Genomic DNA, 13334 nt, shown 5'->3' with positions numbered 1-13334 from the left:
CTCTCTCTCTCTCTCTGTCCCACCACCCACTCTCATTATCTATTTCTCAATAGTGTTTTGTTGCCCAGCTGACCTCTCCTCTTGTGAATAATAATGAACTTTCCAGCGCACACATTGGTCATTCAGATCCATCGCTTGATGAAGACAGGGCAGTTTGCTGTCTCTTTAATATCGTACTAATATGATTATTATCATAACACTGTGGCAACAAGGGGGTGATGGCTGTATTTGTATTCATATTGTACTTGGTCATTTGGTGGCCTGATCTCACATCCGTGTTTGTAGGCTAGTCATTACTGCCACTCATACACTCATAACTCTTCATTACTGCTAACAAGGACACGAGAACCCCTGAGACAGACACACACAGGCACACCTCCAACAAGAGAGGGCTGTTTTTGTGATTGGGTTGTGGATTGTGTGTGAGTGTGTGTTCAACTTCGCTGTCGTGATGTACTGTCTGAACAGGTAACTCTAAAATGTTTCCCCTGCCCTAGGCCCCAGCTCTGTCAAGTCAAACATAACAAGGTTAAATGTTGGCTTACGTAATTGTATATATCTTGATCAATCTAAAGTGTCCTCTGTTCTCTGATCTATAAATGCAGCCTAAGCCACATTGTCTTCCTTAGCTCAGATAGGCACTATCTTAAATTGTGACACAGAAACAGAGGCAAGTGGACATGATCAGGCAGACTCTAGTAGATAAAGATCACCTCTGTGACACAACCTCTGCCAATGTCACACACACACACAAGGACAAACACACACACACACACACACACACGCACACACAAACTCATTGTCTCAAACACAAACATTTTCACATCCACAAACAAAAAGCTGTAGACGGTGTTTACAGCGTTTTCAGGTAAATAGGCTTTTGAGTTTGTGCACATACACACTGGCTCAGGAGAGCAGCCAGAGTGAAGGAAGTATAGATTCAGCCTCAAACCAGGTTTCCAGGTACAGACTAGTCACTCTGATCCTGGTGGCTGCTCAGCAGCTTTGGCTGCATGGAGCAATTTAAATTAACATTAACATATTTTGTCAACATCCTTAACATTCACAGTATTTGAAAACATTGTTTTTGTAGTTCTTACTTGTAAAGAATTATTTGTTTGATCACAAAAAACAAACACTGTTTTATGTGTTATCTGTCTCCACTATTCACAAACAAAGAAAGGTAAGAAAAAGTTGGATGATTATGATAATGCAAGCCATTTAGAGGATGCTTTAATCTGAACCGTTTGACAGTAGAAATTAGATCTATTTTTGGGTGGCTCCACAGGAAGATCACTTTGTTTGCAAGTGTTTGTGCCATGGTCATGGTCTGCATAGGCTCACAAATGTTCTTTTAAATGAAGCGTGTCCCTGAGATCTGTCCCTCAAAACTGGTAAGTTGCAGTGGTTGGATGTAACTAAATTTACTGAAGTAGTGCTATTCAGTAGACATTTAAGGTACGAGTACTCTTCTTGAGTCTTTTCTTTTCATGTCACTTCATACTTCAACTCCAATACATTTCAGAGGGAAATATTGTGCTTCTTACGTCACTATATTTTTGAAAACTTGAGTAGTTATATTTTAGCTCCCCTTCAACCAACTTCAACAGTAAAATGCTGCTTTTACATGAGTAATAATAATCTAATGACATCATTTATAATGGCACAACAGACACAGGGACCACTTTTCTGGATTTCTGCACCTTTACTGATAATACTTTTCTTTAAATAGTACAGTTTCCTGATTCTTGCATACTGTTAATTCAATAATATTTTCAGTGCTTTTATTTTGAAACACAATTTTCAGTGCAGCATAGCACATAACAACAGGCCACTGTGGCAATCAAATCAAAACAAATCAAATTTTCACAACAGCTGCTTCCCTCTGACATTCGATGATTGATCAAACGTGAAATCGTGATTGCCCAGCTCTCCCAGTCAAAGGACCATGTTAGGGGCTGGGTAAGAGAACAGGACACTTGTTATTTCTTTATGAGAGGATGCATTACGTATTAAGTAGGAAGGGGAATTTAGATCGTTATTGACATGTTGAAGGGGATCCCAAGTGGCTACAGGGGCAGTTCATCTTACAACCTATCATTCCATGTGTTTGTCTGGTCCTAACAGTTGTCATGGCTATCATCCTTGCCACCTTCATCACCATGGTGGGCTACAAGGGCTGACTTCATTCCCCAGAGGTGGATTGGAAGCCTTAGCGGGATGCACAGCCAAATACAGGATCCTGTGCCTCTCCCTGCTGCCATGTGATTTCATTGTACTAGTATCCGGGGAGGAGACGGGGGGGCCTTACTGTGAGGGGAAGATGATGCCACAGCTGTGCTGAATCCAGCTCCAGCCTCTGGCACCATGAGAGTCCAAGATAAAGGCACCAAACAATCCATCCAAGGAGAGCAGGGCATCCACCAAATCCCTCCAATCCTAACATTTTAAGGCCAGTTTTCCATTATGTTGGAGTTACTGAAGAAGAGGGAATGAGGAATAAGGTCACGACGGCTGTTTTACAGCCCTCATTGGTTTGAAAGGCTTATCCTGATCAGCTGGTCTTGTAGTACATGTACGTGCAAGGTCAATCCTGTGTAGTGTGTTAGAGGTTGAAGTGTGCAGATATAGAACAAAACTGGCACAAACAAAAGAGCAGATTGATTTTAGCTTGTAAGAAGTGGCAGAATAGCATAAAGCCTGAAACAACATACAAAAAACAAACATTGAGCCTATCCAGAGAAAGCACACTTATCAAAACAAAAAGCATCCCCAAGGGTTTTTTCACAAAGCAGAATTAGCAAGATTATTATCAGCCATCAATATGCATGACTTAATCACTACTCCGAAAGCTAATATTCACTTTTTGTGTTACAGATGCAAATCAGGAGCACCAGGATTTAGTATTATCAGCAGTATCGTTGCTTTTGTAGTTATCTGGCTTTTGCAGTAATACCGCTTTGAAAAACACCTCTCAGCTTTACCATTAGTTCACATCCAAGCCGGGCGAAGTCTGACAAAAAACAAATAAATACTCAACTGAAGGAGACTGTGTAACAGTAGTTGAGACTTTAACCTAACATGACAAATCCTTGCAATGCATGTCACGCTTTTTCTCTCTCTGTTTTTCAGCCATTTTGAATGATGCTGACCTTTTCACTTATGAGCAAGCCAAGAAATCTCTGATTGAAGTGATTGCCTGATTGATTACCTGTTGTTGATTTGGCATGCTCATTAGATCTGTTGTTCTCTAGAAAACCAGCATTTTGGAGGAATTCATCTTTGCTGCCATGGGTAATTATTTAAGTAGATTTCAAGCTGTTTGTTCATTATTAAGTTTGTATTTTGTGTCTACATATTTAATTTTACAAAACAGATTAGAATAGCGTTGTTCGACAGGGTGATTTATTGACCAAAGATAATTCTAAGGCTAGACCATTTGAAAGCAATGCCTAGAAATATAAGCTTGATGTATTGACTTGTGTGCAAGTTGATTGAAAATGAGGAGCATCAATACTGCTGACATATTCTCATATTTTTGACTCAATGTCACCACAGTGCCTGGGAGGGAATTCAATACACTATTTCAAATGACAAATAGATAGAATTAACTGCAAGCATGCTCTAAATGTGTGGAAGTAGATGTTTTTGATGTTTTGAAGAAAGATTTTAGTTTCTTTGGTGACGTGAGCAAAAACAAAGACAATTTTATTTTATATCAGAGAACTTTTAATCACATCTCTGTGATTCAATATAAATGTTCTATTACACAGTGCTGAAGCACAGATAAGAGATAATTCACCAGAATTGACTGATACTGTAAAGACTATTGAGCACACTCATTATTTCGGTGACCTGACCCCCAGCTTGCCCAAACTACACGCCCAGGATCCACCACACTGTTACCATGGCAACTGTTGTAGGCAACCCAATCACACTGCCCCAAGGGTTGACACGGATCACAGTGTGTGTGTGTGTGTGTGTGTGTGTGTGTGCTGATGTATTCTATTCTAACTCTTAATTCCTCAAATTAAAGTCGCTTTCTCTCGCTCTCTGTTTGACGTAATCCAAGCTTCGCTGTGATTTACATACATTTTAGTGCATGCGAGTTTCTCTGTTGTGCCCCACTGGCTAGCTAATGGCCACCGCACTGCACTGCGCTCATAACGCAGTTACCGCTAATTATGCTGTCCTGACCCATGGCGTCGTCGCCCAAGCGTAGCTCCCACTTTCTGGCTCCCCCAGGTAAAAATGGTTAGCTCTGTCAGCACTGTTGCCATTGTTTACACTATTGGTGCTGTTAGCACCGTTAGCTGCTGCCCACAGACTCAGCCGTCTCCATTTTAAGAACTGTGTGGAGGCAATATATATGCTCTAAATCATTTATTGAGCATCTTTAAAGAGCCAAATAGATCCATGTTTTCCTCTCTTTCTCTAACTCTTTATCTCCTACATAACCATCTCCCTTTGTGATTTGCTGTTTTTGAAGGTCAGATGCATTTGAGTGTGGTACTTTTCTTTAACAGATATTGTGTAACACATTACACAGTTAGTTGTCCGCAGAGTGCACTTGCTTATTTTGAGAGGCAGAGGCAGAGACACAAACAACATGAAAGATCTGAGGCAAGTGGTCAACAGGGTGCAGGCTTTAGAAAAGTAGGCCAGTGTGAGTCAATCAATAGACTGCAAATGCAGAGACATGCAGACACAGGCAAACACACACACAATCACATACATCCACATATCACACACAGACACACACACACACACACACACACACACACACACACACACACACCTACACACAGATAAAGAGTTTATTTTGAAAAAGTGACAGGTAGATGAAAAACTAGTCTTTCAGAAACATAACAGGTATGCGTCACAACATGACATGATAACATATTCACATTTAAGTTTTAGCTCCTGTGTAGCAGCTTGGCAAGGATATACTGTGTATTGTCTTTTAGAGATAAGGTGCTCTTAGAGCTTGAGATAAGGGTTTTTTTCTGATGTTTGAGCTCTGTTTCCAAAATCTCTTTCTAAAAACGGATTGTACAAGATCACATCTCTGCATATCCACACTTGACCTTAAAATGACAGATGAGCAATGTAGAACATGCTATGTGGAGCAGTCAGCCTCTTAAGATGCTCAAAGGATGCTGTTCATTTGTTTCAGTGACAGAAAGCGTGGTGGGTGTCTGTCTAAACAGACTCACTCAGTGGATATGGGAGGGCATTCCTATTAGCTCGTTTGTGTATTTGGGATGTTTTTGGATCTTTTTTTAGGACTTCACTGACATTTTCTTTTTAAAACTAAACAGGGACCCACCCAGGTCCAGGGGATGAGACTTAGTGATACATCAGTCCATATTTCTACCCTTTCACAGATTGTTGTGGTGGATAAAAAGTGAACAATCCTATTAGGGTATACAGTACAGTAAAAAGGTCTTCACCTCTCTGGTTGTGAGCATGACTGGTGATGTTGGCTCTCTATCCTGGGATTGCTCATCTGCCTGATAGTAGTGTGTCTAGCTTTCCTATGTCTGCTATATGTTTGCACAGTAGCCACAGCCAGACCCAAGCCAACATCAGGGGCGATTGTTTGGCCTGCCCTGGTGTACAGAACTTGTTAGAGGGCTCCCTAAAACTAAAGTTACAGTGAATAACCTTAGTTATTGTAATGGACACAGTTTTGGTCTCAGGTAAAGCTGCTACCTTGCAATCTCGGTTAAAATGAAAGTGAGAAATGCAAATGTCAGCAGATAGTGTGTTTCATATTATGAGATTGAAATGTCATGATACTCTGGGTTTTCCGCCAGAAAAGTTTTAAGACCCAGCAGCCACTTGCCACCTAATCCATATTTAACAGCACTGACACTGAAAACGTATCATCCTCAATGATACTGAATAGAAAAAGATACAGCCATTTATTTCCTTTTCAACTCTTCATATCTGATCTGCATGAAAATGATCAGGTGGAAGCAATGTTTGCTTATCTCTCCTTTATACCTATCCCTGAGAGAGATAAATAACCGGGCATTTCTCCAATACATCAGTGGTATGAACTAAACATACAGTCCCACTTGGGGGGGGAAAGACCCTCTTGCAAACAAACACACAATAAAAACGTGGAACCATAACTAACAGTATAAGATGAAGTGGAGTAGAGAGGGTATGAGGTACATTTGGAATGCAGTCAAGTACTCAAGGGCCTGCAGCTTTCTGTAGCCTGGCGGGCTAAACGCAACGCAAACGCCAACATAAAAGATTTCACAGAGTACAGCGAACTTCAGGTGAACTCAGTGGCTCTCACCAGGGAACGGGCCAGGGAAGGACAAGAACACAGGTAGCTCTGGAGCTATCTAGTAATGCTCACATCAACTTGAGTCACACACAGTCAGCTCTCAATGGGACAAGTGTCTACCTCCTGCATCAGAAGAGAGTCACCCACAGAATAAACAATAATGTATATATTAGTTTGCTGAGAGTTATTTGTTATAAATAATAATTAAACATTTCATTGAACACCAAACAAATACAAGCACTTTTAAGAAGATGGAAAGCTTTTGCATCCAGGGGTTGGAGAATCCCTGGCACGCGACAAATGAGTGTCTTTCCCATGCTGATCCCTTGGATTGAAGACATGAAACAGACCTGGAATGTTAACAGCCAGAAGTGTGAATGTGGCCAAGATATTCGTCGAGCCAGCAGCCTGTTTGGCATTAGGCACCAGAGAGACTCCACAAGGTCACCGGCACTCAACCCGCATCAAATCAGTAAGGACGAGATTACAGAGAAGCTGGCCTTAAGGGGAAGACATACACACATGTACATTCTGTAGACACATACTGTAATAACCAAACCAGCACGGACAGATCAAGGGACATGCTCACTTGTGCACTGTAGAGTTGTATTGACTGTATGTCCACAAGGACACAGCCATCGATGTGAAGAGACACTGCATTGATCATAAAAGCTTCAGCAGACCAGCTCTCTAACTATCATTGGAGTAGCATTAAATGCAGGCTGTTTCCGGCCGCACTGTAGTTACTAGTGCACCCGCTCTACTTTCAGTTCATTTTGTTCTGGAACCGGTCCTGAATTAATCTCATCCATGCCTATGGATATCTGCCATTATAGTGCAGGATAATGAGCAGTATTGGTGATTGACCATATTTTACCCATGTCCAGAGCACTCAGAACCAAAAGGCATGAACATACACAAAAGAAATGAAATCTTGTTTACATTAGAGAGCAAAGCTAATGCCATAATGAAAGAATGAATGGCTGGATGAAAGAGGAGGCTGATGAAAGAGAGAGCAGAAAGAAAAGAAAGAGGTCAATCCACATAATTCTGGATGTACATGGCCTGCAGTGGAGTACTGTCCCTTAGTGCATGTTGTGTGTACATGTACATATCTGTTAAAACATAGAGTGGCACAGTAATGAAATGATCAAGATTTGTGGAAAAATTGGAGTGATGAAAGACATGATTTGATAACATGTGCTCTGACAGACACAAACCACATTTAGAGCAGATTGTGCATTTCGAATGCACAACAAAGTAAATAGCATTGAAAATGCTGCTCAACGCAGTGGAATATATGCAGTGTTTGCAGGGACAAAATAGACTTACTTATCGGGTGCTTATTTGCTGTGCTCCAGCACAAATGCCAAAGTTGTTTTCTGCAGCACTGTGCACATTTAAGGAGGTCTTCTCACCCTGATTTCTTCTTAGACGCATATCCCGACTACCAACTGCTTCTGTCAGCACGCACATTTCTACACACACACAAACGCACGTCTCCAAGGGCATTCACACACATGCATGCAAAGGCACATGCACAATCATTGCATATGCACGTGCACACACACACACGCACACAGGCAAATACCCCATGGCACCTTAATTCAGGTTGCTATAACTGTATGGGCCATTTTTAGCTCTTTAATAATACTTGAATAGTTGTTACCTGAGATAACCCCAGGGAGAGGAAAAACAATTCCAGTCTCCCACAAGCCCTGGAGTTTAATCCTCTCTAGTATCCTAGGGAAATAATGCTTCCTCTAATAATTCCTTTGGTCTTTCAGTTCAACATTGATGTCCTTTTGTGTTGGCTGGGGCCATTAGTTCTGACACATGTATAATTGATTATGATATTAACAGCTAAAATCATTCAGCGCATTTTGGCTGAGGCCTTAGGGATAGACAAGGTACATAATGACTTTGAGCAGTTGGATCCATAGCTTGTCCCCTTTGTTTTAGTTGGAGATGTAGCCATGTGACCCAGCACTGTTGTTCTTGTCCCTCTTTCAGTCGGTCTTTCTGCCCAGCAGTTCACATCAAAGTCTCATGTTAGCGCAGTCAGTCTCCGTTAGTTGAGAGGAGTGTGGCTTACACAGAGGTATAAAGAAGGAGACTCAGTCGTCACAGAATACAGTTCTGTTTACTCAAGTTCAAAGGCCACCAACCAACATTTTTCAAAGGGGCTAAGTGTTCAGTCAGAGTAACAAAGAGAGAGCGAGAGGAAAAAGAAGGGGACAAGAGGAAGTGGTTTCTGTGCTAATGTTCAATAAATGAGCAGAACACAAATTACTTTAAGTGTGTTGCTGTGAGCCAATTCAAAGGGCAGTGCTGGGCCGGAACTCTTTGACCTTATCTAAAAAGAAAGATTAGGGAGTAGAGTAATGTGTCCAGTGAGAACATATGAGCAAATGTGCAAGCATGCACAAATATTTACACAAATATGTATTTGAGCAGTTTAATTCAGCTTCAAATTAGATTGAAGTGAAAACTATTTTTTTTTTCTGTACAACAAATGAAAGCCAATTAATGTTATCAAACAAGGCTTCATGATGTCACCATGCCACTTAACGGTTATCAAAATGATTTGATGTCCAGCAGGAGAGTTGTTTGACAGATTCTAGCCCACCCAGTGCCTTCTACTTGCCTTAAATGTTTACCTTTAATTCCTTTGAAATCAAAATCCCTCCCCTGATAAGTTGAGTCTTATCATAGAATAATAAAATATTATCAAATTTTCATGGAAACTAAGTATGTTGGTAAACCCAATGTTGGTTAACACCTGCAAAACCAATGACCAGCCTCCACCAGCACCAGCTGTCCTTAGTCTTTAGTGTTGATTAGCAGATGTTAGCATGCTAAACTAACATAAAGAACATGCTTCACATTAGACCTGCTTAGGATCACCGTGTTAGCATTGTTTTTGTGAGTATGTTAAAATGTTGACATTCGCCTTTAACTCAAAGCACCGACTCTCCTCACAGAGCTGCAAGCAACTCTTGTTTTCTTCACTATTTCAAACCCGTCTCCAGGAGTTGTTCAGGTTGTTTGACACTCAGCTCCACACAATGTACTGTTGATATTTACCCAATCCACACATGTACAAATATAACAATGGGACTTTTTTTTAGATTATTTAGATTTTTCTTTCCAAAGTCTCTGGGAAGCGATAGTAAAAGCTCACTAGTTTGAAGTGATTATTTGCCTGTTGTGGGTGTATTTAATGCTGTGGCTCAATTTGACAAATTACATAATGGATGTCCTTTCAACATAGTAGAAGGATTAAAGAAAAAGCAGTGGTTTGTGTGCAAGGAACAGAGGAGAGGAGAGAAGATGGGACAAGAGGAGGTGTATGACGTCAAAGGGTATTTGGTGGCATAGTTTGCCTTATCTATAGCCTGTATCCCATGGTTACCATATGCTGAACACGGCTGGGATCCTGGGCCGGAGAAAGCAGGGTGACGCACTAGAGACACACACACACTGCAGGACAGCTGGCACCCCTCACAAACGCACGCAGACGCACCTATACCCGCACCGGTGCAATTCCACTGTGCCCGAATAGAGCATGGACTCACGTCTCGCTCACACAGGGGTGGTGTTTCTAAATCCATCCTGGGTTAGAGAGAACACAGAGGGCTAATATCTGCAGAATCTCCAACAGGGAAAGGTAACACACCTCTTTCCCCATGAGATCATCCTGACAGAGAGAGATAGATACAAAGAGGGAGACAGAGAGAGAGATATATATCCAGAGAGAGATGCAGACAGACAGGGAAAAAAAGAGAAAGTCGGTCTGATACTGACTCAAAGACAGAGACAGACAGAAGAGAAAATAGGAGGAAGAGAAAGCAGCACATTATCTCTATGTAGAGTCCTGGGAGGAACAGCCTGTTTGTAGAGTGATACCTATCAGCTCCCTGGCTGTCTCGGGAGATATTACTGCACTGTGGTGTACTTTACCCAGATAAAACATCCCTGTGTCTCTGATAGAAAGACTCAGACAGATAGCGGCAAGGTGAAAGGGAAAGAGGCAGAAGGACTGTCAGACCGATTGACAGTCAAAAGATGGCCGAAATAGCTGATCACTTTGTTTTAAAAAAAGAATGTTACAGCATAGCGCATATATTTACGTAGAATATATCTTTTGGTAAAGCCTTGTATCAAAAGTTATTTCACAGTTAGGTAGCAAGTTATCCCAACATAAATTCAAATTAAACACATACATATGGTGGCTGTGTGGCGCAGAAGTTTAAAGTGTATCATATGAAAACAGTTTCAACATGTGTGTAAAGCAGACAAGAAAAAATCAGAATGAATAAAATGTACAGTTATGTTTGTGTAGATATATTCAGCATGCAGTGTTTGCAATGTTAACTTGTATGTTTTCCCCACCACAATGAATTTTGGATCAGTTTTTCACCAGCGTGCAGAAGTCTGGGAGAATCAAATTATCAAACCAAAAATGCTTTACATTTTCCATATGGAAAGTCATTTTTGATATAAAACAGACTTCTGCGCATGAACTTGGAAGTTGGGTGTAACTTTGAGATGTAGTGATCTCCCAGACTCTCCCCCACCCCTCGATGATTCACCCCGCTGTGTGTCTGACTTCCTGTCTGTCTCTCAGTCTGTCGTGCTGACTCCCGGGGCCCTGATTGAATAACTTATGATTAATATCAATACAGCCGCTGCCACAGTGACTGAGTTACTGCACCCATTGATCTAGACCTTGAGATGTCATGAAAAAAGGACGCAGATTGAACCGCGGGCAAGGTTTTGTGCGACTAAATTATCCGAGCCTGACAACTGAAATTCTGTGTGCATTGGTAGAAATACTGCACCGGATATAACTTTTCATTCTCAGTTCTAAGCCTTAAATCAAATTATTTATACAACCAGGTGTGTTATGAAAACTGAAATATAAAATCCAGGATTTTATGTGTAATCACACCTGGCGGCTGCCCAGTATGAATAAAATGTCAGTTTGTTGGCCGATGAGAAGCTTCATTTAAACAGTTGGGGATTAACTGCTTTTCTCCAGGGTGTTTGCAAAGCAGCTCCTCAGCAAAGATAGAGCACTTTACTCATACCTCTTTCTGACAGATTTTCTTAACCCAGATATTTGAAGCAGAGACTCTGGAACCAAGTTCGACACTGAGGTAACTCATCACTGTACCTAAAGTATGTATAACAACACTGGGACTGCGAGTTGAGTTGTACAAATTGAAATAAAAAATGACATTTCCAAATCAATATAAAACAGGACTTTGTAAGCTTGGTTCAACCTAGCTGTATGTAATATGAAAGCAAGCTGCTGCAGTATTAAAAAACAAAACATTTAGTTGAGACACGCTAAAACACGCAGTCGATCTAAGGGGAACTGTCAGGTCATCATACTTTGGGTTCTTCACCACAAGTGACCCCTTTGACATTATACATTTCATCCCTTGTTAAGATGAAAAAAATATATTACAGCCTCAAACTTCCTTCCACCCGATAAACCAAGCCACCTCAGAAATGAATAAACCTAATACTTGTACTAAAAAGTATAGCAAGATCATGCACAACTCCAAATGAAAAGCTGAAGAAAACAACCAAAAGGAGCTTATTTTACCACACCTGGTTGATGCACAGGAGTATTTCTACAATGAGACGTCAGTCAGTCAGTCTCTAGCAGCCTGGAAGTTTATTGAGCACTTTGTTTGATTTGGACAGTTAATTTCATGAGCATTGTGCTCTATTGTGTCTTCTGCATATTGATTGCTCCATCAACCTCCCTGAGTTTCTGAGTTACAATTTCTGGCAAACTCAACAAAATCTTATTTTGTAAATTGGTAGGAAACTTGACGACCGGTGCAATGGTCTGCAAATACATTTTAATCTGTGGGAAATTTCATACACATTTCTCACATTTCTTACGGTATTATCAGAGTCAAACAGATTATCTTTCCTTTTTGAAGTGTGGTGACTTTTAACTGAACATACTAAAGTGAGACTTATCTTGATGGTAAACTAAGTGTGTGGGTAGAATGGTAGGTCAAGTTACAGGATTAAATACTGATACGGGAAGGATCATTTTAAAAGCTTTACTATTATCCTACACACACATTCCCTTCCGCCTCAACTGTAGTAATCCTACACGTAACACTTGGAAATATGCACTCGCACACAACACAGAGTCTTAAAACTGAGGCATCCACAGAGATGGAAGAAAGTGCCTGAAAAGAGGTTGAATGACGTTACAAAGACAACCCAATTAGATTATGAAAGATATTCTCACCTAAGTCTGAAACTCAATGATCTGTAATGGGCATCCTGTGGCTTATAAAAGCCTTGGCCTGGAATAATCAGTCTCTCTCGTTTCCCTTTCTTTCTCCCTCACACACATGTAACACATGCAAACCGAGATATTGAGAGGCCACCAGTCACATGCTGCTTGAAATCATCAGCCAACTGTGGCAGCATGTGAGAGTACCCTGTCTACTTTGCTTGAATTTCAAACAATACATTGATATATTACACCAACTCAGTCTCAATATGTTAATGCACCTTTAGATGAACAGCAGATCTTCCAATTCATTGGGCACAAGCTGCACTTCCTCCCTTGGTGTCACAAACGACAGCAGAGGGGGAAAAACAACCTTTCAACGTACTGACAATTCCTAGCTAAGGAGTTGTTCTGTCATAATCTAGCACTGCAAATTAATTGATTATTGCTCTTAATCATAATATACTTGATTACTTAACTTTGGGACCCTTACCAATAAATAATGTTACATCTAAGAGTTATTAATCCCTTACACACACACAAACACACACACACACACTATTGCATTCACATCAACCTGAACAACCCAGAAAAAAGCCATGTTCTCTGGATCATTAGCCTCATGTGTGCTGTAGATCTCAGTGTACTTGCCAGGTCAAGTAAGCCACTCAGTCTGTGCGAGTATGTATGAGAGAGAGTGTGTGTGTGCGTGTGTGTGTGTGCATGCAGTTGTCCTTCAGTCTGTCTTCTTGTTTATGT

The sequence above is a fragment of the Anarrhichthys ocellatus genome, unplaced genomic scaffold (genome assembly GCF_004355925.1).
Source record: "Anarrhichthys ocellatus isolate YVR2014 unplaced genomic scaffold, GSC_Weel_1.0 scaffold2, whole genome shotgun sequence".
Lineage (NCBI taxonomy): Eukaryota > Metazoa > Chordata > Actinopteri > Perciformes > Anarhichadidae > Anarrhichthys > Anarrhichthys ocellatus.
This window is presented reverse-complemented; position numbering follows the sequence as displayed.